This window comes from Ictalurus punctatus, unplaced genomic scaffold, assembly GCF_001660625.3.
Source record: "Ictalurus punctatus breed USDA103 unplaced genomic scaffold, Coco_2.0 Super-Scaffold_100056, whole genome shotgun sequence".
In the NCBI taxonomy this organism is placed as follows: Eukaryota; Metazoa; Chordata; class Actinopteri; order Siluriformes; family Ictaluridae; genus Ictalurus; species Ictalurus punctatus.
The window spans coordinates 727,464-753,682 of record NW_026521088.1 but is presented as its reverse complement, the minus strand read 5'-3'; the positions used below and the strand labels follow the sequence as shown (position 1 = coordinate 753,682).

The 26,219-nt window shown below is 42.9% G+C and overlaps 1 long non-coding RNA gene across 1 annotated transcript; it reads right to left on the bottom strand.

Moving 5' to 3' along the window:
• Window positions 1-1,254: 1,254 nt before the first annotated feature.
• Window positions 1,255-10,737, bottom strand: LOC128630443 (uncharacterized). Its single transcript, XR_008394771.1, has 3 exons — window positions 9,818-10,737; window positions 4,771-4,939; window positions 1,255-1,302 (listed from the first exon to the last, which is right to left on the bottom strand). It is a non-coding gene; the product is annotated as an uncharacterized LOC128630443 (long non-coding RNA).
• Window positions 10,738-26,219: the final 15,482 nt, after the last annotated feature.

Sequence of the window (26,219 nt, the reverse complement as noted above, 5' to 3'; positions counted from 1 at the left end):
GAAATTAATGTAATAGCGTTAGCTCGAAGGGTGCTGCTTCCTCAGTGACACTTCAAGTTCAAAATAACAGTAGGAGCAATGCCGCAGCGGGCAAGTGATGTAATCGCTGTGTGGCCGAACACCATGTAACACCGGGAAGACCGACTAACGCATCAAGCCAATTTTGGGGACTGATGCACCTGCAATTACAACACCCACTATTTAGCCGAACTGGAGCTCAGTCAGTTGCCTGTTAATTCTGAAAACTCATTAAGGGATACTTTTGAGACCATTTTTATAGTGGCTGCATGCTGTTAGCTGGCACAACGATTCACCCATACACAATAGCTGTGTTTGTCAAGATGCTTTTTCATGTACTGTTAGTTATTTTGTCCACTTCCTGCACGTCGAATACTTCCTTCTTATTTGAAGGCTTCCATATATAGATTTAAATTTACAACCACATATAGAACTTTGACCTTCAAGAAATCCCTACTCGGAGCCAATCATTTCCATACACCTCAAAGACATGACAAAGACAAAAGTCCTGTGATCTTCAGACAGATCTTGTTGGTTTTAGTTTGTGCAGGAATAATATGTGCATTTGCTGCTATGGTCGCACTACCAGAACTCCTGTAGAGTGTGCACATATTGTAATATACTAGTACTGGTGAGTGTGTTAGTACTCACATCACTGGCACACCACTCTTGCATCACTGAGATAATGTGTGTGAGCTTCATCTGCAATGTGAAGGCTGTCACCCACAATGGTTCCATCTCTATGTCTTGGTCCACGTCGCGTACTACTGGGTCCATACCCTGCAGAAATCACAAATCCCCAAACACACATTATACTACTGATATTAAACAACATGGCTATATTGCACCCCACATGATCATTACATCTATAACTGCAAGTTAACATGGCTTATACAAACACATGTAAACACACTGCATGGACTTGAGCGGCTCCAAGAAAGCATCAAGTCCTTCCAGAAACTTCTCCCTGAGCTTGTCGGTCCACTCTGTTGAACGGCTAATCAGGACATATCTGAGTTAAAAAAAAAAAGTTTAATGAGAATGATTAGCTATTAATTATCATTAATAATGATATTCTCTGACAGACAGTGTAACACATTCTGCTTTTTTCCAGCCGTACTTGAGGTCTTCTATAAGACTCTGGACCCTGCGGAATTTAAAGACCTTTTGTGCACTGTAGAGTTAAAACTGAAATTGTCCCTGCTGGTCTCGATGTCTCAGGTGATCATCGAAGGTGCGGACGATCGTGGTCATCAGGCTCTCCTCTGTGATCAGCATCCGTGCCTGTAATGAGGATAAGACCACAAATCGGTACTTCTAATAGTGATAAAGTTAACATTTTGTTACAATTCCAATAAATAGTCAAATGAAGTGCACTTCGTTCAACCCTACTTTAATAATAAATGTTTTCCCCAAATAGGGAAAACGACCTTGCTGCTAGAACTTTAATCATTCTATTAAGCTGTATATTCACTATACAACTAGGGGGGGGGGAGAGAACAGTTAAAGTGTGAACATTCAGAATTGAGTGAATCTAAGAAGACTGTTTCTCCCAACACGTACATGATACCAAAGCTACTGCACACCAGATACAGTGGTGCTTGCAATGTCAAAGTTTTCTATATTTCTACATAAATATGACCTAACACATCAGATTTTCACACAAGTCCTAAAAGTAGACAAGAACCCAATTAAACAAACCAGACTGAAATATTATACTTGGTCAATTATTCATTGAGGAAAATGACGCAATATTACAAATCTGTGAGTGGCACAAATATTGTACTTCTAACCATAGAGTAAGAACATCGAAGATTAGCAGTTAATTTGCCTGAATCTCAAGAGAAAGTGGGTCATGCAGCAAGAAAACAACCTTAAACACACTTTTCTTCTTTAACCATTTTTGGTAGAATGAATTAAGTGAATGTTTTGGAATGTTCAAGTCAAAGTCCTGACCTTAATCCACTAGAAATGTTGTGGAAGGACCTGAAGGAAGCAGTTCATGTGAGGAAACCCACCAGCATCCCAGAGTTGAAGCTAAAATTCCTCCAAGCCGATGTGCAGGACTGATCAACAGTTACCGGAACTGTTTAGTTGCAGTTATTGCTGCACAAGGGGGTCACACCATATCCTGAAAGCAAGGGTTCACATACTTTTGCCACTCACAGATATGTAATATTGGTTCATTTCCCTCAATATATAAATGATGAAGTATTATATTTTTGTCTCATTAGTTTAATTGGGTTCTCTTTATCTACAACCCCAATTCCAAAAAGGCTGGGACAATATGGAAAATGCAAAAAAAACAAAACAAACAAACCCCAAAACCAAAGAGACATTTGAAAATTCAATTCACCCTGTACTATATTGAAAACACATTATTTGATGTTGTACTTTGATGTTGAATATTTAAAAAATAAATTGAATTCACACTCATTTCAAATCTGATGACTGCAACAAACTCCTAAAAAGTTGTTTAACACTGTGTAACATCACCATTTCTTTTATTAACAAGCGGGATTTTCTACCATTCATCCGTTATAGATTTATTCAGCTGCGCAACTATACAGTGCCTTGGTTGCACTCTTTTGCGCTTCATAATGCACCACACTTTCTCAATCAGAAACAGGTCAGGACACGAAGGCACGGTGAAAATTTGCGCTGACAGGTAATGGAGAACTCCCTGTCATGGTCATCCTTCATGTAGGGATGGATGATATGGCCAAAATGTATATCACAATATATTGCTTAATTTCGGTCGATACGATATAACTCCGATATCGATATGAACAATATAAATCCTCAGAAAAACTGCCAAGGACGCCCACAATAGATGTCTGTACCTTCAAACTTCTGTAAAATGAATGCCAAGTCTATGAAACCTCCTCCTATAAAACTATATAATAATTTAGAAATTAAAAAAATTATTTTGAATTTAACCTTCATACAAACAAGAAATGTGAAATCACTGTCAAATAAACAAAACTCTCACCTTTGTCAATATTAATATCTTTAACTTATTACTATTTTATTCTTATAGATTGAAATAAAAGTGCTTCAGCCAGGATAAAAAAATTATGAAAAATGCTCAGAGTTGCTGAAGAAAACAGAAAAAGTGTGAGCAATAACAAGAACACATGTTGCTGGGGCAGGGACATTGTTGGGGGTTGATGACACCCAATGATAGGCTCTAGAGGTTTCTAGCAAGAAATACAAGCTGGTCTACATTATCTGGCTTCAAAGATGCCCTTTTACATGTGACGATGTTGCCACCTGTACTAAAAACCCTCTCAGAGGGGGAGCTTGTGGCTTGAATACACAAGTAATGTTTTGCCAGTTGTCCTACTCTGGGGAAGTTCTTATGAGAGACACTAACAAACAAACTGACAGAGGCTCTACACTTAAGAGAAGGAACTAAAGAATGAAGTAACACGTGAGTTGCAGACAGTTTTAGTTACTGCATAGCAGGAGCTCGGGTACATTCTTTAAGTAGTGAATTATTATTTACAAAAACTGTTTTCAGAATTGTAATGCTGTTCTCTCCAGGGAAGGGGTCACAATGTTAACTGATGTCTGCCCTAGAGACAATAACAGCACCGAGACTCTTCCCATAATGTCTAACCTGAAATCTTCCTGTAATGCTGCAGACCGAGGGGTCCTGGTCCATGCCACCATGGAGGACATTTTAAGCTCATTGTAAAACACTGATTTTGAGTTTCTTGAAGCATTTGTGTGTTCATTTGGAAGTATGCTTGGCTCTTTATCTTGTTGAAAGCCAAGTCTGAACCTCCTAGCAAAGGCAAGCTAAAGGTTCCGGGCTAAAATGAAATTGCTCCACCTTCCCCCTCTCTCTCTCTGCTTCAGCGGTTCAACCCCAGATACCAGGCAGAAATTACTTCATGTATACAGAGATCCCCAAACTATACACCGAAACCAGACCTCATTTCAGAACATCTCGAAGAAAAAACATTTTATGCCTACATATTTATTATATATCTATTTTGTAATTGCTTTTTTTAATATTATGTGACTGTTGCCACTATTGTTTTTTTATAATGCTCGTGTTTAAATAAAGGAGTTAAAAATATTATTTATTTATACACAAAGTAGTATTGAGTATCGTGTATTTTTGCTGGTATCGACTACTAGATTTTTGGTATCGTGACATCCCTAGATTGGACATTCTATGTTTGAGTTATAACAACTTCCTTTTTCATGGTGAAACTTCTAAATTTGTGAGAGCGCCACGCCCACGGCGAGCAGCAAAAATTCAAAAGCTTCGGAATTTAGCATCGTCAATGCCTGCAGATGAGACTGACTGAACGTGATGCCGATCTGATGAAAGCTCCAGGAGGAGTACGTTAAAGTACAAGGCCTGGAAATGGCAAAAAAGGAGGAAAAATTAAGAGAAAAATCAGAATGCTGACTTCCTATTGAGTTTAGGGTATGGGTTCAAGAGACCAGGGAGTCAGCCATTTTAAGTGTTGTCTCAATTGCAAAATCCTTCCAGTGCACTGGAACGTTCGCTCCCTAAAAAATCCCCACAATGCACCACAAAAACCAGGGAGCATTGATACTCACTATGTTCCCTTAGTGGAAATGACCTCATGTCTCTCAGCTAATGTCTCTCTCTAGTGTCACTGGTACTGACCTGTGACCTGGTACTGACCTGGTACTGGCAAACAGTCCCTTATGTATGGAGACTTTTGGAAAACCCTGTAGTTATGTCCTTTATTTGATGAAAAAACATACCTCCAGTAGGCCTAGTTCATGGCGTTGCGTTTCTCTGGTCGGTGCAGCTCTACAGGAGTGATGTGATTGGCTGGGTGGGTGACTGACAGGGTGGTGAAGGCTGGAGTGGGGCCTCCTGAAGTCGACATGGCTCGAACAGCGTTCAGAGTAGGAAACCACAGGCTCCTGTCTGATAAACACCAGTCAACAGGTTAATATGATGACTGTTTACGGAGATGAATAAAGGACACAAGACTATGGCCCCATACACAGTGATGGACAATTTACAGACAGAAAAGTGACTGAAACCTTTGTTTGGTGCTACAATGCATAAATCATCTTAGTCCTAGTGGGTTTACGTTAGGAGACATTAATGGAGCATTTCTGAAAGGAATCTCCAGTGTCAATACAGTAAAAGTCAGGGGTAAAGCTACAAGTTTTCAGATACAGCCAAAACATCAGCACAGAGGACATTTCTGTGGCCCTATCGGTAACATGACAAGCAGCGTTTTTGCTTTGTTTTATATATATATATATATATATATATATATATAAAAGTTTTGTTTTTTTAAATAAAATAAATAAATAAAAATAAATAAATAAACACACCACACAATAGGTGAGGGAAGAACAGCTGTTACAACATGCTAACACAAGTGAGAGCGGGAATGTGTTTTCATTCTACAACATTAAATGCAACTATACACCGATCAGCTACAACAGTAAAACCACTGACAGGTGAAGTGAAGAACACTGATTATCTCATTACAACAGCACCAGTGAAGGGGTGGGGTATACCAGGCACCAAGCGAACGGTTAGGGAAAAATGGGCAAGTGTAAGGATCTGAGCAACTTTGAAAAGAGCCAAACTGTGACGTCTAGATAACTGGGTCTGAGCATTGCCAAAACGGCAGGTCTTGTACCTACCAAAAGTGGCCCATGGAAGGACAACTGGTGAACTGGTGACAGGGTCAAGGGCACCCAAGGCTCACTGATGCGAGTGGGGAGCAAAAGCTAGCAGAGGCAGTGTGATGTTCTGGGCAATGTTCTGCTGGGAAACCTCGGGTCCTGGCTTTTGTGTGGATGTTAATATACTTTGACATGTACCACTTACCAAACACTGTTGCAGACCACGTACACCTCTTCATGGCAACAAAATTCCCTAATGGCAGTGGTCTCCTTCAGTGGAATAATTTTCCCAGACACACTACAAAAAATGGTTCAGGAATGGTTTGAGGAACATGACAGAGTTCAAGGAGTTGACTGCCACCAAATTCCCCAGATCATTTGAGCATCTGTTGAGCATCTGTGGGATGTTCTGGACAAACAAGTCTGATCCACGGAGGCCCACCTTGCATCTTACAGGACTTAAAGGAACTATGTTCTTGGTGCCCGAAACCACAGCACACCTTCAGAGGTCTTGCGGCATCCATGCCTCGACGAGTAAGAGCTGTTTTAGCGGCACAAGGGGGACCTGCACATTAGTCAGGAGGTTTTAATGTTATGGCTGATTATTTTATTTTTTATTTTTAACAGATTGTTAGTGCTGCCAAGTTGCTGTGGTGCAAGTGGAATAAAACACTTTGGGATGTGCTGTTAACTCCACGTTGAGCTGAAGAACATGCCACCCCATCAGTAAATATATTTTCCTAGAACAACTCTGTGGTGTTTTATTCATTTGATGATTTTGTGGTCAGTAAACCATTTTTGTGTTGATTTTGATGATGATTTGGATCATTGTCCTGCTGGAAGATCCAACCACAGCCCATTTTAATCTTTCTGGCAGAGGCAGTCAGGTTTTCATTTAATATCTGTTGATATTTGATAGAGTCCATGATGCCAGGAAGTGATGGACTTTTAACAGATTGACCACACGGCATCACTCTTATGCCAGTTGACTTTTTCAGATGAAGCTCTTCCATAACATTCCAGAGCGTATTTTACCACCTTAACATCACCTCTAATTAAAACTGTGAGATCATCGGCATATGCAGATAATTTGGTGGGTTGTTGACAGTTTAGAGTGTCGATTTGTAGACCTGTTAATTCTTTCCTAAGCTTATATAGCAGGAGTTAAATAATTATGCTGTAAAGTCGGCCCGACAGGGGGCATCCCTGCCTGATACCCTTCTGAGCCTTCACAGCAGTACTTAAGCTACTGGCCACTTTTATCATAAATGTAGCTTCAGAGTATAATAACCTCATCATTGAGATAAAATTTTCATCAAAACCAAAAGCCTTTAGGGTGTTAAAAAGAAAAACATGTTCGACCCGGTCAAAAGCTTTCTCCTGATCTAATGGTAAAAACCCCATTTCAATCTTGTTGTCATACGCATGGTCATACAAGTGCCTTACTAGATGCAGATTCTCTGTAATAGATCTGTCTTTTATATAGTATGATTGGTCTTTGTGTATGATTGTGTGCAGTACATCATTTACTCTGTTTACCAAACATTTTGAAAAGATTTTGTCTCAGAACCGCGCTCTGTCCTCCCCACGCACGCACTCCCAGAGAGAGAGAGAGAGAGAGAGAGAGAGAGAGAGAGAGAGAGAGAGAGAGAGGCACAGATCAATAGAGACAGAAAGGCAGTCAGACAGAAAGAAAGTGAGAGAGAATGACAGACAGAAAGTGAGAGACCAAGATAGAGATGACAGTGAGACACACACACAGAGAGTGAGACAGAGACCGATCAAGAGAGAGATGGAAAGACAATCAGTCAGACAGAAAGAGATAAAGAAATAGAGAGAGACTTGTTTCTCTCAGGCTCTCATAGTGACTCAGGCCTCAGCTGGTGCTGTCCTTGGTGCTGAAATCAGCCTGCAGTTCACTGAATCTTCATTACAGCATAAACATGATACACCATGTAACTAAAAGTATATGGACGCCTGACCATAACACCCACATGTGCTTCTTCCCTGAACTGTTGCCACACAGCTGAAATCACACAGCTGTATAGAACATCTCTGTACGCTGTAGCGTTACAATTTCCCTTCACTGCAACTAATAGACCCAAACCGGTTCCAGCATCACAACACCCCTGTACACAAACCCAGCTCCATGAAGACACAGTGTGTTACGGTTGATGTAGAAGAACTTTACTGGCCAGAAGAGTGGACTCTATTGTAACAGTAAAGGGGAAATACATCTGGAATGGGATGTTCAACAAGCGTATACTGTACGGGTGTGATGGTCAGGTGTCCACAAACTTTTGGCCATAGTGTGTTCTTGAAGAAAAAAAAAGGAAGCTGGGTTCTAATGTTCAGACTTGATGACAATTTTAATAGAGCTGTGATGGTTTAGCCCGAGACGGGACTGAGAACACTCAATCCACACTCGCACAGAAAGTGATAGGGGGCAAAAAATAATAATAATAATAATTTTTTTAATAAAAATAAAATAAAAAGACACTTCCAGCAGGGTTTACTGACTGTTTGGTAAACAGCTCCCCAGTGCAATACTTTATAATAATGCAGATACAATGTGGGCCTCAGAAATCATAAACTATTATGGAAATGGTCACTTAAAGCGTTCCCGTATTATGAACACACGCATAACAATAACAGGTGGTCATGGTAACGCACACACAACCCCATCCTTGATTATCAGCTACTATAGGAACAATAACATGTAAGAACAAGTGCATTAATATACGAGGGTGAATCAAAAAAATGAAAACCTTATAAAAACACATTCTTTTTCTTGACAAACTTTTCTCAGCACTATAACTCTATAACTCTGACTTTCCACCAGATCTTTCCTTTAGCACATATAAACACTTTGTACTCGATCAGCCTGACTCCCCTGGAGGTGTCCATCATGGAACATCCTGCCAGACCTGAACGTCAACACGTCTCGGAGCCACGGACGGGAGAAAACGGAAAGACACATGACGGTGTGGAGAGAAAACAAAACGCTGAGTGACTCAGAGAGAGCCTCATCGATCCACTGATCACGTCATACCACTTATTATTATTATTATTACTGATGTGCCGAAGCTCGGTTTCCATTTTTAATCCCTTATAAGATTAGAGGTATAATCTTCTTATAATCACGTATACGATCTGATCATAATATACATCATGCATGTTATTGTTTAACACACACACACACACCCCTTCGTTGCCAGAGATCTAATTAAAGACTGAGATTGAACATGTCCCTCCTTCTGATAGTGTAAAATTATACATTACAGATTTGGAATTGCATTCTCGCTGTGATGTCTCTCACTCTTTACTGGTAGGAAGAGAGAGAGAGCGAGAGAGAGAGAGAGAGAGAGAGAGAGAGAGAGAGAGAGATTGAGAGTGTGAAAGAGTGTGTCAGAGAGCGAGCGAGTCAGAGATAGAGAGAGCAAATTTAATATTATTACTATTAATAATTTTAAAAAAACGGAGCAGATCCAATAGGGCTTCGCAGCAGCAGTGCTTTACCTCAAAGTGATTTGTAACACACACAGTGGAAATGGTGTAGCAAAAGTCATGCAACCATTGTGGGGGGAAAAAGCGGGGGGGGGCTCTGATACTTTGTACCAGATGCATCATCTTTTATAATTGTGATTAATGGTCCATTAGAGAAGAAAAAAATCCATTCCGTTCTTTGATTACTTATTTGGCATACAGTGAATATTCACACTTTAAGGCCATGTGGAACAATTTCCAAAATGCATTTAAATGGGGTAAATTGTGTACATTGAACCGAGAGTACTAGACATGTTTGCTAAAAGCAACACAAAGGCTTTATTCACACTGCAGGAATTTTATATTGTGTGTTTAGATTTTTTCTTTTAGACAGACTGATCAACTGCAAATTTGTTCTGGTGAATGACAGGCATTCAAAATCTTTCTGCAGAACTCTGTTGAAGATTCTGTACATCAGAGATTCATCTGAACTTCAACAAAACATTTCACATGTATAGAGTTTTGTCTACGTTCATCAAGTAATCACATTTATAAGTGTATTTATTAATCACGACAGTTCTACTGTGCACGTCTATTACACAACTATCAGTGCTGTTCTGCTGGATATCGGCACATTTCTGGAGCAGAACAAACTAAAGTTCATTAGACTTACCTCTTGATCAATGCGGGTCATCACATGTTGGATTTCGGGTATTTCACTGCCTCTCGGTGTTGTACAACTGCAGGAGCTGTGGGAGGTGCTGATCAAGCCCTTCAAACAATGCCTTCTTTAAGTCAGGTGACAAGCCTGCACAACTCGAACACAACCTGTTGAAGAGAACCAAATTTAAAATAGTCAAGAGACAAATCTCCACCATTCTGAAGGCATAAAGTACGTATTCATGTGTAAGCAAACATTTGTTTTATCTATGGAAAATAAATGAACATTAGAACAGATTTACTTGTCTCTGACTGAACAAAGCAGGCCATATTAAACTGGGTTAAATATACAAATCCACACAGTTCACCAGTCCAACAGAATCTGTAGAACACATTAGCAATACTTCTGCTCTGTTTAGACCCAGAAAATATAAAATACTTTAGTATGAAATTTCTGTCGAGTGTCTACCATGGGGTCGGGATTTACGGTCTGTGAACACGTGCTGATTACACGTGCAGGAAAAGCAACCCACACGTGCAACCCTGACCGAGTGAGAACGACTCAAACGATTCAAGAAGAGGATTCTGAATCGGTTCATTTAAAGAATCATTACCAAAGCCGCTTATCCTACTTCGATGGTTTGAATGAATGAACTGAATCAGTTGAACCGACTCTTCATCGCTCAGTAAGCCAACGCCGACGAGAATTTCAGGATTATTTTAAAACATTTTTATATTTTTTGAGAGAAGTTTAACGGCTTGAGAAGTGACTCAAGCAGCCTTTTTATTCACAAATCTCACACACACAAACAAGAACACGATACTCGCTAAATATATATATATATAAATAAATAGATAATTCAAATAATTCTCCTTCCAGTTGCCTTTAAAACCCACAAGGAGTAAAGAATATAAAATAAGCAAACAAGTTTCAACCAGTACGTACACAGTCTTTTAAAAGTTGATGAAATCTCACTTTTTCTACTAAAACCACACATAATGCCCCTTCCAGACACCAGATATTCTCAAATGATACAAGGTCTTTCATCTCTTGGTAAAACTTAAAATCGATTAATATCCTAGATTTTAACAGAATCACAAAAACCACTAAAACGCTGTCCCCTGAATTTGACTCAATTTTGTTTGTCCTGCTGACATATATGGCCATCTTTGCCTGCCCTATGATAAAATTTATCAACTGACACTTAAACCTTTTTTTTTTTTGAGAGTATTTAAAACCAAAGATAAAAGTTTCGATTGTAAAACTCTCATTAAAATGGCCAAGCAGTCTCTGTAAAACAGTAAAAAGAGGCTTCAATCTCACACAGTGCATAAACATGTGAAACACAGATTCTCTCACGGCACAGAAAGGACATTCATAACTCACATCAGGGTTTAAAACACAGATAAAAGAATTAACAGCCACTGCACCGTGTAAAATCCTCCACTGTAAATCCCCACACTTTTTTGTTAATGGTGACTTGTACAAGGCTCTCCATTGTGGCTTTACATGTTCCTTTATTTGTAGAACAGACCGCCAAGGTGTGTCGACTCTTTTGTCCAGAAACTTTTTATTTAGGGATAGTACACACATTTTGTACAGTTCTTTCCCAGATGGTAACTTGGGACCCACAAAACTTAGTTTTTCAGATTTAAGAAACACACCTGAGCACTCATGTACATTCGCCGAGACTCTAAAATCCGGTAAAGGATCTTGGTCATTGGGACTACTTAACCTTCCGGAATATTCCTCCAGGATTTTCAAGACCTCTTCAGTCAACAGGGACCTCCATTCCACAAGGAACTGCGTGACTACACGGACTGACCTCATCTTTATGTGTCCAGCAACTGCCACCGCGTTCCCAAACTCCGGTCCTGCTACGGTCAGTAGGTCACCCAGAGTGATGACTCCAGCCCTGCAGAACCCCTCCGTGAGCGCAGGAAACGGCTTCCTTTGAGATGCATCTAAAATGGAACCATTTATGATTGGCTCCTCCAGCGGCCATTAGAGAGAACTTGAGCATGGTACTCTCTGCACTGTTAAAAGTCCCCACACTTTAAAAACATTACGGTAAAAACAGGAAGTTTCCTGATGTCCATCTTTTTCGGGTCCATCCAGAAAAGAGGTTTATTTAAATCCAGCCCTTCAAGTGTCCGTAAAATGGCACATGCTACAGCCTTCCAGTTTGCATTTACAGGTCCATGTAGCAGCCTTTGCACAAACTGTAACCGAAAGGCTGCAGTACTGCTCTGCAGGTGCACCAGTCCATGTCCCCCTTCATCCTTGGGGAGAAACAGAACACTCTGTGGAACCCAGTGTAGATTGTTTCAAGAAGACGTTATCATGGGCCTGTTCATTGTAGATTTCACACTTGCACAGTTGCTTGTAGAAACCGACTGCTCTCTTTTGAATTTCTCTATGGTCCACTAAAAGTGTCCCATCATCAGAAAACAGGCCATGTATCATCTTATTCTGACCATTCTTTTTTCCAAATTAAAAAAGAATTTCGACGGTGCATCCATACACTCCACATTCTGAAACCGTGACCTGACCAGAGCTCCTTGTGCGGTAACGTCTGGCAATTTTTTCAATAAATTCTTTTTTGTCATTAAATTTTCTATGAATACCTGCCGTCCTGTGTTTTTCATTAACACTTGAAGCGTCATTATTTCATCCTCCAAGGATTTCATGCGTAGAGTTGTGTCTCTCGTGACATTGGAGGTATTTGTTGACACAGCTGTTTAATTTGCGTTTTGGCAAAATCCCACCACTGTTGCACGATTTAAAAGAACCCTTTGTGGTTCTAAAATCACTCCACAAATATTTAAACACATCCCTAAAATGAACGTCTTGCAATAAACTGGTGTTAAAATGCCAATACGCACTCTTATGCTTGAGTTTACTTAAATACACAGTAGCCAGAACCATACAATGGTCCGTAAATCCTACCGGTATAATTACACAACTTCTAAAAGCACTTAACTGCTGTTTAAAACCATCAAATTTATCCAATCTGGCCATAGAGAGCATATTATTATAGGAGTGCACCCAGGTATACTGCTTTTGCATGAGGTGAAAATTTCTCCAAATGTCCACAAGGTCACAGGACTTCATTAACTCGACTAACCTTCTACGTGATGGCATATGGGGCTCTACATGATTCCTGTCTATACCCAGCTCTGTACAATTAAAATCCCCCGCTAGAATAAAAAAATCATCAGAGTCACAATTCTTCAGGACATTATCTAAGGTTAATAAAAATAACATTCTTTCAATGGCGGTGGTCGGGGCATAAACACAAACAAAAACGACCCACCTATTCTCATATTGAGCTCTAACCTTTAACAGTCGACCCTTTATAATCTCATCAAGTTGATAAGAACAGGGGATAAAATTAGAGGAAAATAAAATAACTACTCCCCCACTGGTAGATGTCTTATGACTTAAAACGGATAACCCTTTAAACTCCCTGGCCCAGTCCGCAGCATTATTAGCGTCTGTGTGGGTTTCCTGAGCAAAGATTACATCAATTTTCTTTGCTTCACCGTTTCAAACAACAAAAATCTTTTATTTCTTTCCCTTGCTCCATTTAAATTCAACGAAGCAACTCGAAACTCACTCATAAATATGAGGAAAAATAATAGATTTACGTACATGATGTCTAGGATTGACTATCACTACCGTTATTGTCTAACATTACATTGACTTTTGTAAGGATTTTCTTTAGACGGTATCCCTCCTGATCAGTGAAACCCCCTTCTCCCATAAACCCCCTTGTTTTTTTAATTTAATGAACTGTTCCACATCCGGGAAAACTCGTCTATCCTCACATTCCTAGCATGTTTAGTCTTTCTCAGAAAAGCCCTGATGTCGTCCACGCTATATTCATGGCTCGAAAAGCCACTTAGATTTACACTAGTATTAGTTGTTAATCACAAATTTACACTACATGTAATACTACAGTTAGACGCTTCGCTCTCGCTCTCTACCTCCACAGAATTCAGCTCCTCTGCAACATCTTTCCTCTTAGCCTGTGCATGAGGACGATTTCTCCGTCTCTTTCTCTGGGGCACCTTGAACACATTCTCTTCCGTCTCCATATGAGAGCTATCATCCGCAACTTCATCAGCAAGGGACAGATCACACTATCTAGTGACACCGTACTATCCTGTGTATCCTTATCACCTAAATCCGGCTCAGTCTCAGCCTTCTCTTCTTCACCTGGTTTAGCACCGACACCCTGGTGAGAGGGGCCAGCTTCAGGTGTCTCCACCTGAGAAGGTACTGCTGTTCCCTCTCCCGGTGTGGGGGCCCCATCCACCCCAACACCCTCTCCAGCAGTAATCTCGTTACCAGCGGCCTCATTAGCATTATCATTATTTTCGGGATTTACCCCGTTTTTCTGGACAGGCCTGCAGCAGATGACCAGATAAACTACACCCAAAACACTTCATTGTAGTAAGAGTAGCGTAAATAACATAATTAAAATCTTCCACCTTTACATTCAGTGTCAGATCCAGATCATTATTGTCCTTCAGAACCATGTACACAAACCGTCTGAAAGACACAATATGTTTTACACGAGGGGATTTACTTGTACTCGCTATCTTCTTGATCTGAGAGACCAGTTTTCCATAGCGGGATAGGGTTTGTGACAGAACCTCGTCCTTAATAAAAGGAGGAGCATTCGACAGGATGACTTTTTTACACGGGGTTGATAAAGGAAGCACTAAGTGGAACACACCATCAATCACAACTCCACTGTCCACCATTTCGTTTGCCAACTCCACCGTTTTCAGAAACAGCACGATGGCACTATTCATCCGGGCCGCAGACAGAATGTTGTCGTGTCCAACACTCTCCCCCACGGCCAGACTAACGTCCTCAACGCTGGCGGTAGTGGCTACTTTAATAGCATGCCGCCGCGTGAGAGACTCATATTTCCCCGTACCTGGGGCAGCCATGCTTCCCAAAACAACACGGAAACAGCCTCCCAGGCCAGCGAGAAACACACACAAACACACACACGCAAGCGCGCACACACACAACAAACAATAGTAGTTTAAACTCTCTCAGAAACCAAAGACCTAAAGGAAATCGTATTTCTTAAGAAAAAATAGATAGAAAAAATGAACAAGCGAACTTGAAGCAGCGGCCTCGGCCACGCTCCGCCCACTCACTCACTTCCGCTCTGACTCCGCCCACTCATTCAATCCATGCGCACGAGAGAGAGAGAGAGAGAGAGAGTGTCTGTGTGTGTGTGTGTGTGTGTTTGTAATTATCACTTCATGGGGACATCATCATGTTTACACAGCAACCTCATGGGGACCAAAAACATTATGGGTGCAAAAATCCACGTCCTCACATAATTGAACTGAACTGCACTTACTCCTAAGGTCATATCAGGTTAACGTTCTTTGCTTCCCCATGAGGCGCAATAAGTTTACAGACTACGCAATTAACACTGGCTTGATCTAAGACAGTGAAAAATAGTCAAGTGCACATAGCAAGCTTTGTTTCATGCTTTGTGTCGATGATCAGCTCACTGTATTGGGAAAAAAATATATATATATATCTGCAGATGGCATATTTAAGCCAAACACATCCAATTTGGATCTACATCTTATCGATCACCACACATCCATGAAGACTTTCCTGTACATCAAATCATGCAGATACAGGTAAGTATTTCAGTAAGCTTCAGTTAATTTTCACAGCAAACATCAGAATATCAGTGATCTCAGTGATGATGATATGAATGTTGGTGCCAGACGAGCTGGTTTGAGAATTTTAGAGGCTGATCTGGGATTTTCACAGACAGCAATCTCTTGAGTTTACACAGAATGGTGGAGAAAAACAAACACCTTGTTGATGAGAGAGGACAGAGGAGAATGGACAGACTGGTTCGAGCTGACAGAAAGGCTATGGTAATGATAATTCTTTACAAGTGTGGGGAGCAGAAAACCCTCTTGCAACATACAATACGTCTAACCAAATGAGGTGGATAACCTACAACCATATTAGGTTCCACTCCTGTCTGTGAGCCAAGAACAGGAACCTGAGGCTAGAGTGGGCGTGGACTCACTGGAACTGGACAGTTGAAGCATGGAAAAACATTGCCTGATTTGATGAATCTTGATTTCTGTTGTGACATGTAGATGATAGGGTCAGACATTGGCATCAGCAGCATGAACCTGCCTTGTGTCAACAGTCCAGACTGCTGCTGGTGGTATAATGTTCTGTGGAACTATAGAACTGCATGTGTGTGTGTGTGTGTGTGTGTGTGTGTGTGTGTGTGTGTGTGTACTGTTTGTTTGTTTGTTTCCCTCCTTCATCGACTACACCCACCTTGCCACAAGTGTTTTTCCTAAAAATGTTTGTAGTAGGACAAAAATAGAAAGAATATGGCACAGTCATTCTACCTAGAGTACGCCAATCATCAGAAGTCAGTGACTGGGCAAGAGTCCATTAGTCAGTGAAGCGCTAACAAATTCTGAGAAATTAATCAGTGTAAATTCTACACTTTACATTCTTGCACATTTAAAAACTTTCTGCATTCCTCAAAATATGCATACCTGATCTCTAAAAACATTTCAGAATATTCCTTTTGGAATATTTGGAATTCCTTCATCACCACTGTTGTGGATAAAAAATGTCATAAAATAAACATAAGGGAGAAGAAGGAAAAACGGGCACCTAGACACGTAGAAGCGGGATTAGGCGGACATTGACAGATTGGAATTACGAGCAATTTAAGAGCAGTAATAGTCAAAAAAAAGTCAAAAAGAAGTGTACGAGCTGAGGAGTGCTAAAACACACACACACACACTCGTGCAGTCAAGGGCGGGCAAGTAGACACAACATACATAAACACACATGAATAACTTTAATAATATCTTATAGTGATAGAGAAACTCTATAAAAAAACAGAATAGTAGGATATGCAGGACAGTAGAACTGTAATGATATTAAGAAGTTGGAAGTACAGTAAACCGCTTTTCAAGTAGTATAAATATATATAAACTAAGAAATATAGTGCAAATATGAAAATAAATTATAAACGAGAAATACAGGGGAAAAAAAAAGGAAAATATAACTTACTCATGATTCAGATGGTGAAGATTCTCGTCTCGCAAGGAAAGCCTTAATTTTTAGAGAACCATGAAGAAAGCCAGTTATAAGGGTGGCTGCCCCCCCCCCCCCCCCCCCCCCCTCGAGATAACGATAAGACCAAGGTCCCTCCCGGTTGTTTAGTCGTCTTGCTTACGTCATTTTTTTAACCTAGGGAAATAGGAATCCTGGTTTTTGAAAACCTAGGTAAAAGAGAATCCTGGTTTTTGAAAACCTAGGTAAAAGAGAATCCTGGTTTTTGAAAACCTAGGTAAATGGGAATCTTGGTTTTTGGCAACCTAGGTAACTAGAAACCCTGGGTTTTTGTTTCCTGGGTTGTTGGAAATGCCAGGGTTCTGATTTTGTGTGTAAAGTAAAACCCCTGGTTTCAATTCTATGGGTAAGTGAAATAGGCCTTTTCTGGAAACCTATGGGTTATCTAGTGTGTAAATACAGTATAAATACTGGAGCTTAAGCTCAGGGTATGGGGATCACTTCTGAGAATTCTCATCGGTGTGGATCTCGTGTGGTGGAATGGAACAATAAAGCTGGACCCTTGCTTCTTCTCACTCACGGCTGGTGTGTTTTTTCTATCTCCAACTGGGCTCAGAGGTACATGTGAGTATTGGCTTCTAAGTTGAGTTTTAAATGTTTTTGGGTAATAGGCTAAATTCGAGCCAACATTTGGCACCCCAGATGGGACTGGGCTAAGATCTATATGTCTGGAATCTCTCCCGTGGGACTTCGCTCTCTAAGCAACAGACAGGCCGTATAGGAAAAGGCATTGCAGACGCCTGTTATGTCAAAGCTCTGTTTTAGTGGTCTGTTGTTACGATTGAGAAGCCCCGGGGTGGGAAGAAAGACTAAGTGGGTCTCCAAAAGAACCTGGAGTGAGTGAGAAGAGGTAAGAGAAGTATAGATTGTAGAATGTACTTTTTATAATTATAATAAAGAAATGGTATATGTGTTGTGTGAGTGAAAGTCCTGTAATACCGCTGGAGGAAGGGAAAAAAGGTAGAAAAAAGAGTAGAGAAATAGAGAAGTACTCCAGGGCTGGGATAGAAAGCAGGTGGAAAATGAGGCCTCAGACCCCAGATACCGGCTACTAGACTAGACTAGCAGTCTAGTGGCGGCTGCATTGGTGGGGACCCCTAATACCGCTGGAAAAGGATTAGATAAAAGATAGATAGATTAGATTCCAGGGCTGGATAGAGAGGGGAATAAATCCTGGGCCCAGGTCCGGGTCGTGCAATACAGCATGCCCGGTGTATGAATGGAATATGTACTAACAAATGTGTGTGCTTAAAATATATGTGCTTAGAATATGAGTGTGGTGTGAGAGCGTGTAAGTTTTGGAGACAGGGAAAAAGTATTTATTAGTGCTCTGAACAAGAGCTCCATACAGTTGACACTTGATAAGATTTAGGGAAAAAGAAAAAAAGGGGGAAAAAAAAGGGAGAATAATAATAATTTTTTTTTTTTGAAAAAGTTGTATTTAATTTATGTGACTGTAAGCTTCATACATACGGAGCTGGTGTGAAGGCGTTTTATATTCTGAGACCACAATGGTGTGTATGTAATAACTAAATATGTGTAAGAGAGTGTGTGACACAATGTGTATATGAGTGTGCCGACGTTGTTGATAGAAAGGGGTGTATGTGTGTGTTCCTATCTGTTCTTATCTGCACAAGCAGGCCTGTCTTCTGTGTGGAAAGGAAAAAAGGAAAAGAAGAAAAATGTGTGTGTGTGCGCACTTCAGATTGAGCTGACTAATATAGAACAGTGTGAGATTTTTGTTTTTGTTTTAATGTTTTGAATCTGATATGGACTTTCTGTGAGTCGGGTGTGACTGTGTGTATTATAACTTTATTGGTATCAATAACTGCTGTTTTAAAAACTGGAGGAGCATGCAAGAATTGTAAACAAAAAAAACAAACAAAAAAAAAACATTTATTTTTTTTGTTTTTTAATATTTTAGGCATCTGTCAGACTGCCCATTGGGTGAATAAGAACTTCCAGACCAGTAATATATAACAAAATTGTTGAGAAATCAGGGAGTCAGTCCATTGGGACCTTTTCATTTATATTCCATAAATTATGAAGGTGTTGTTCAGTTAAATGACAAATAATAATACAATTTAATTTTTGTTTAATTACCCAAAATTGGGTAATGTTGAATAGGTAAATATTATGTCTAAGAATATTGTAAACATGTAAGAATTGTCTGTTGTGTGAGGCTGTGTGAATTACCTAAAGTTAAACTTAAAACTTATAAGAGTAATTGAATCATTTAACTTAATTAATTAATCATCATAAGTAAATTGAATGTATGTACTCTAAGTGTATGTGAGTCCCTAGGGAGGCTGGCTGGGCCAAGTACGGACGGAAGGGAAAAGCGGGCATAAATCGGTACGAGATAGGCTAAGCAGGCGGGAACAACGGACAAGGTAGGAGGAAAACATTTGGCTGTGAGGCATAACTTAGTGGATTTAGGGGGTGTGTGCAGCCGACTCTAAGGGCTGAGAGGTGTGAGACACGACCAGAGTTATGGCTGAATGTAAGAAAAAGATGAGCCCGAAAGAGAGGGTGATAAGCAAACACTGTACAGATGAGAAGGACATTAGACATTATTGTAAAAAATGGAGTGAGAAGACTAGTGGTGAGTGGAAATGGCCCGAGGAAGGTACTTTTGATGAACAGCTATGCCAGATAATGAAAGAGAGATTAGCTGTATGGAATGAACAGAAAAAAGGCTTGAGAGTGAGGGAGAAATGTGTGAAGACAGAGAAGATAGTGGACTGGTTTGTGGAGGCAGGGAAAGAAGAGAAGGAGAAGGATAGGCGGCAGAGAGAACGAAAAGAGGCGGTGATACGGAAGAAAGAAGAAAGGGAAGCAAGCCTAGGAAAAAAGATAAAAGAAGCCATTCAGGAGGAATTGGCCGAGGCCCCGCCCTCATATAATCCTCAGTACCGCCCTCCAGTGAGACCTGTCGGAAGTGCCCCACCCGCCGGGCTCTACATGATGCAAGACCTGGAAGACAGAGAAGATGAATGGAAGGAAACTGAGGTGGACATAAAGGGAACATTCACCGGATACCAAAGAATGAGGCATCGCATGTGGGAGGATGAAGAACGTATCAAAATGGAAGAAGGAGCTGCCGGATACGAGGATAGAACCCCGGTCGAGAGCGAAAGCCCACGGCTGGACCTCCCACAGGTAGGCAACAAGGAGAGGGACAGGGAACTACAGGAGTATATGAAAAACTGGACCCGCACTCCGGGGTGGCCGGAGCACAGGGAGATTCCCCCCAGCACTAGCACCCCGAGGCCAGGGTCACGGCCGATGGTGCACAAGCAAAAAGACAAGGAACTGGAGGAAATACAGGAGCAGGAGGGGCATGGGACCAGGGGCAATCAAGAAGGTCGTCGGAGCGAGAGAGGGCACGAGGGTGGAAACGGAGCACGAGGGGCTCCACATACCAAAGGAGGAGGAAAAAGTGAGCCGAGAGACAATGTGGGGCGGATGGTCCATATAGAGGGGGATGTGGTGCTCTCCCCATATGCTGTCGAGGAGGATAAGGAATTGGAGGGCAGGATTCGACGGCTAGAGGACGGGATATCATACGGCGTGGGTAAAATGGATGAATTGAAAAATCTCGCAGGTCAAGCGTTCCAAATGGCGACTGCTGTGAAGAATAAGTATGCGCACAAGCCGCATTTGGGAGAGTCAAAATCACAAAGGTCGAGAAGAGCACTGAACCAGTCAGCAGGAAAACATGTGAAAAGCCTGAGTAAGGCCTCAAAAGTCCTAATATATCACCAGCAGAAGAAGAAGCAAGTAAGTTCAGACATGGAACTGGACGACCAAGTGGGGACTGAGAGCGAGGGGACTGAAACAGACAACGAAGGAAAAGTTGAACAAGACGTCAATGAGGAGGAGGACTTGGACGATTTGAAGCTTAGAGGAGCTAGAACACTACGGAACAGGGAAAGCCTGAGGCCCCCAGTGAGATTCGAACCTGGTGTCACAGCGTGCTTGGCGCATGCCCGCTCCCAGTCGGAGCCCAGCCTTACTCAGATGCCCCTCATGGTTAAAGGAAAAGCCCTACATTATGCACCCTGGAGTTTCATGGACCTAACGGGCCTGATCCAACGATTACCCAACATGTGTGAAGGGGGGCAGAAATGGATTACACAGTTTGAGGAAAAAACATCAGGACAGCACCTGGCGATAGGCGATATCAAAGCCATTCTCTGCCAAACAGTGGGCAAGGGACGGGCTGAAGAAATTTTCGATGGGGCATAACACAGGGATTTGATAGACGACCCCAAGGCTGATGCCATCCCGTTTGGCCTATACCAACAAGAAATATGGGATGCTGTGAGGAGTATGTATCCGGCTAAGATGGACCCTGGGAAGCTTGAAAATATAAAACTGAAAGACGAAGAAAACGTGATAACCTTCATACAAAAGTTTCAAGATAAATGGAGGGATGAAACGGGTGCCAAATGGGACGATTCAGTGGCAAGTGTGGGACTGTTCAATCTGCTATTGAAGAAGGCTCTCCCTGGGGAGGTACAGAAGAAGTTAGAGGAAGTGGTGGGGCTCAACGCAATGGAATGGGCTTCATTTCTGGCACATGTGACCCATCACGTGGAGCAACACAGGAAGCTGAAAAAAGAAGCTAAAGATGCTACTGAAACCCTAATGAGCCAACTCTATAAAGCACAGCTCGGCGAACTGACCAGGACTAAACAGGAAGAGAAGGAACGGAGGAGGGAGCACATTAAACAAGCGGCAGTGATGGTGCCCCATCCACAAGCGTCAGCCCCAGCACAGGCTGACTCTATGCTGTTGGCCAAGGGATACCAAACCCACCCACAACAGCAAGTCCCACACATAACTACTATGCTGCACCCCGACCAGATGGATTACATATATCATATGAGGGCCCCCATGCACCCGGGAATGCCACCTGCCTGGGGGAGGGGACGAGGATACGGACGGGGTCGAGTTTTGCCAAGGCCAAATATGGCAACTGAAGGGTGTTGGGGATGCGGTGATCCTAGCCACTTCAGGAGAAATTGTCCACGTGTCCCACGACCAACTTGGGGAGACCGTGTGGATAGGGCTGAAAGAAGAGGTCAGGTGCTTGGACCGAGAGCACCGGAGAGCTATGGAATGCCACCTCGGTGCCAACCGCTACCCCCAGTACCCCAAGGTGGCCCCATGTATGGCCCCTATGGGGAGCCGGGACCCAGCCAGAGTTGAGGAGGCCGAGAGAAGCCCGGGGGGGAGCTCATGCAGTCCGTCACCACACTGCATCCAGAACAAGAGCCAACTGTTACAGTGACGATCGGAAACACCTTGCGAGCACCTTTTATGATCGACACTGGAGCTACATATTCAAGTATAGGGAAAGAAGGTTCACAGCTCCCCCTCACCTGTAAGGCTATTCAAACTATGGGCTTCTCAGGAAAAATACAGACCTTACGATTCACCGAGCCTCAAGAACTATCTCTGGATGGTGTGACAATACAAGCACCACTGTTATATTCGCCAGGAGCGCCTGTTAACTTACTGGGACGTGATGCCCTGTGTAAGTTGGGAGCTCAGATACAGTGCGAAGCGACTGGGATTTGGGTGACGTTCCCCAAATCAATATCCACACAATTCCTACTGTTGCACGAGCCACCTAGCACCGCCCGTAATGTGAGGATGGTATACTGGCTAGAGATGTCCGATCCAGCTAACTCGGAACTCTGGCACAGATACGCAGAATGGAAACCATGGTTACAGTACATGCGGCCCGATTGCACCGAAGTGGAGGCCCCTTTATATTGCACTATTAAAAATGATGACGGTGGACGAGACCAGGAATATGCTCAGCTTTGGGAGGACATGGAACAGGGACAAGTAATGGACATTAAAACCATGGAAATAATAAGCGGCCCACAGGGAGTGGCGGCTATTATAAAGCTCCCAGATAGAATCGCTAACTGGTATCAGCTGGAAGGGACAGCGCCCCATGTCACACTCATGGTCACCAAAGGCCTGGAACGGGAAGAGGTAGAGCCAATGATAGGGCAGGCAAAAGAAGTACAAGAGTGGAAGCCAACTACCAATCCATCCTTGCACAAGTCGCCTGATGGAAAGTTTGTGCGAATCTCAGTAACAGCAATTGATACCGCCGTGGCCACTAGTGTCTGCATATGCACGAACACGGACCGGAGTGGTTTACAAATGGCAGTTAAGGCAGCAAAAGATCAGGACAATGAGGAAATACTGAAAACTATTCCAGAACAGCTATGGACAAAGCATCCGACCGACGTAGGGTTGGTTAAATCCGCCGACCTAGCTCAAATTAAGGTAAAAGAGAATGCAAGGTTGCCCTACCAGAAACAGTATCCGTTGTCAGTGCAAGCTAGAGAAGGCATACGGCCCACAATACACGGATTGGTAGAGGCCGGAGTTCTAATCTCCACGCGAAGTCAGTGCAATACCCCCATTTTTCCAGTTAGAAAACCTGACTCAGAGAAGTGGAGGCTAGTACATGATTTGCGTGCTATTAACCAAATTGTGATACCGGAAACACCAGTAGTGCCAGACCCACACACCCTATTGTCGAACATTCCAGAAGGGACCAAATGGTATACTGTCATAGATTTATGCTCAGCATTTTTTAGCGTGCCACTGCACCCAGACTCACAGCATTTGTTTGCTTTCACATACGAAGGGCAGCAGTACACATACACTAGACTTCCGCAGGGATACTGTGAAAGCCCATCCATATTTAATCAGGTACTGGCTCAAGACCTCTCAGCCCTGGAGTGCCGTAGCACCATCTTGCAATATGTCGACGACCTTTGATTTGTAGTGCGTCTAAAGAGCAATGCCAGCACGACTCTCTAAAGGTTCTAAGAATGTTGGCCGAAAATGGCCACAAAGTAAATAAAGAAAAGTTGCAATTTTGTAGACAAAAGGTGGAATACCTAGGTTGTGTGTTAGAGGGAGAAAGCCGTACTATAGCACCAAAGCATGTAGAGGCCATACGCAAAGCCCCACAGCCAACCACCGTGCGACAGATGTTGGCATTTCTAGGAATGGCGGGGTTCAGTCGTCCATGGATATGTGAGTTCGCGCTAAGGGTCCAACCATTACGGGATATGATTAAGGCAGCAGACCAATCACAGCCAAATGCCTCCCTCGTCTGGACGCCTGAAGCTCTAGCTGCACTCGCAGATATTAAAATGGCCTTAATGACCGCTCCTGCATTGGCTAACCCAGATTATAGCAAACCTTTTCACCTCTATGTATCCGAAAGAAAGGGGTACGCATCGGCCGTCCTAACTCAGCAGCAACAAGGGATGGGAAAACAGGCCATCTCCTATTACAGCATGGCTCTTGATAACGTGGAAAAAGGGATGCCCCCCTGTTATCGGTCTTTGGCAGCGGCCGCATTTGCATATCAGAAAGCGTCCTCAATCACCATGGGGCACCCAGTTACATTATATACGACCCATGCACTGCATGCGCTCCTAACGAGTCAGACCTTTGTGATAACGAACTCCCGTCGAACAGGATATGACTCCATTCTGTCAGCCCCGGAGCTCACCATAGAATGGTGCACCACGGTGAATCCGGCCGATAAACTGGTAACCCCGACAGATGGTGTACCCCATGAGTGCGTAGCGGTATCAGAGATATTTTTGAAAGCGCGTTCAGATTTGGAGAACTGCCCTATTGATAATGCTAAGCATACGTATTTTGTGGACGGTTCCTGTTATCGTACTGATACGGGCAATAAGGCTGGGTTGGCAGTAGTAGAAGCACGACGAAACCCGGCGACGTTTGAGGTAGTGATGAGTGTTCCGCTCCCCCAACCCTGCTCGGCCCAGCTAGCTGAATTACGGGCGTTGACAGCTGCATGTAATTTGGGCCGTAATGAGAGTTGCAATATATATACGGACTCAGCCTATGCTCATGGAGTCTGCCATGTGTTTGGACCAATCTGGGCTCAAAGGGGATTCCAGCGGGCAGATGGGACCGCCGTGACCCACGGGGAAGCGATTTCAGATTTACTATATGCTATGACATTGCCCGCAAAATTAGCTATAGTGAAATGCAGGGCACATAGGACCGATGACTCCTTTATCACTAAAGGGAACTCACTGGCGGATGAAGCAGCTAAGAAAGCTGCTGTAGGGCCGGGGCAGATGATGGCCCTAACTCAGCCTGGGGAAAGTCCGATGCGGCATCCGCAGGTAGACAATGTGGCCCACTTGGTGGAGCTGCAGAACACCGCAGGTGTGGCTGAAGTATCGGCGTGGATAAAACGGGGGGCGAGAAAAGAGGCGGGTACTGGATTGTGGCGCAGCATAGAAGGATTGTGTATAGCCCCAGCCAGTTACCTCCCGCTCTTGATCAAAGAAGCCCATGGCTTGGATCATGCCCATAGAACCGAAACTATCCGAAAAATCCGTCAGGAATGGTGGTCCCCATTTCTGGCCAGTATGGTGGACTATGCGTTGAATAGATGTGAAGTGTGTATCAAGAACAATGTGCGAAAGAACTTCACTGCTCCTTTAGGACATATTCCCCCGCCGACAGGGCCATTCCGGCATATAATGATGGATTATGTAGACATGGGAGCAGACAACCGGAAAGAAGGGAAGCGCTACATTCTAGTAGTAGTAGACCGCTTCAGCAGGTGGGTGGAAGCAACTGCAACTTCCAAGGAAGATGCAAGGACCGCGGCTAAATTTTTATGTCGCGAAGTCATTCCCCGGTTCGGTATTCCAGATTTTCTGAGTTCGGACAACGGTACCCACTTTGTGAATAACGTCATTGACAATGTGGCATCTGCCTTGGGGATAGATCATGAGCTAGGATGTGTGTATCATCCTCAATCCCAGGGCATGGTAGAACGAGTGAACGGTACCCTAGTTAATAAACTGGCAAAAATATGCGAGAGCTCTCGCCTGAACTGGGTACAGGCCTTACCACTGGCCTTGATGAAGATGCGTTCTCAGACCAATCGTATGACGCACTTGACTCCTCATGAAATGCTTACTGGGCGCCCGATGCCTATGGCATTCACCCGAGGTCCATACACAGGCCGTCTTTGGCACAATTGGAGGACGAAATGCAGGATTATGTGTGAACCCTCACCAAAATCCATAGACATTTGTATTCACAGGTTCGTGAGGCAGTCCATGGAGAGAGCGAGGTACGGGAGGACGTGCGCCTAGTGGCACCGGGGGACGAGGTATACATTCGTGTTTTCAAGAGAAAGAGCCCCCTT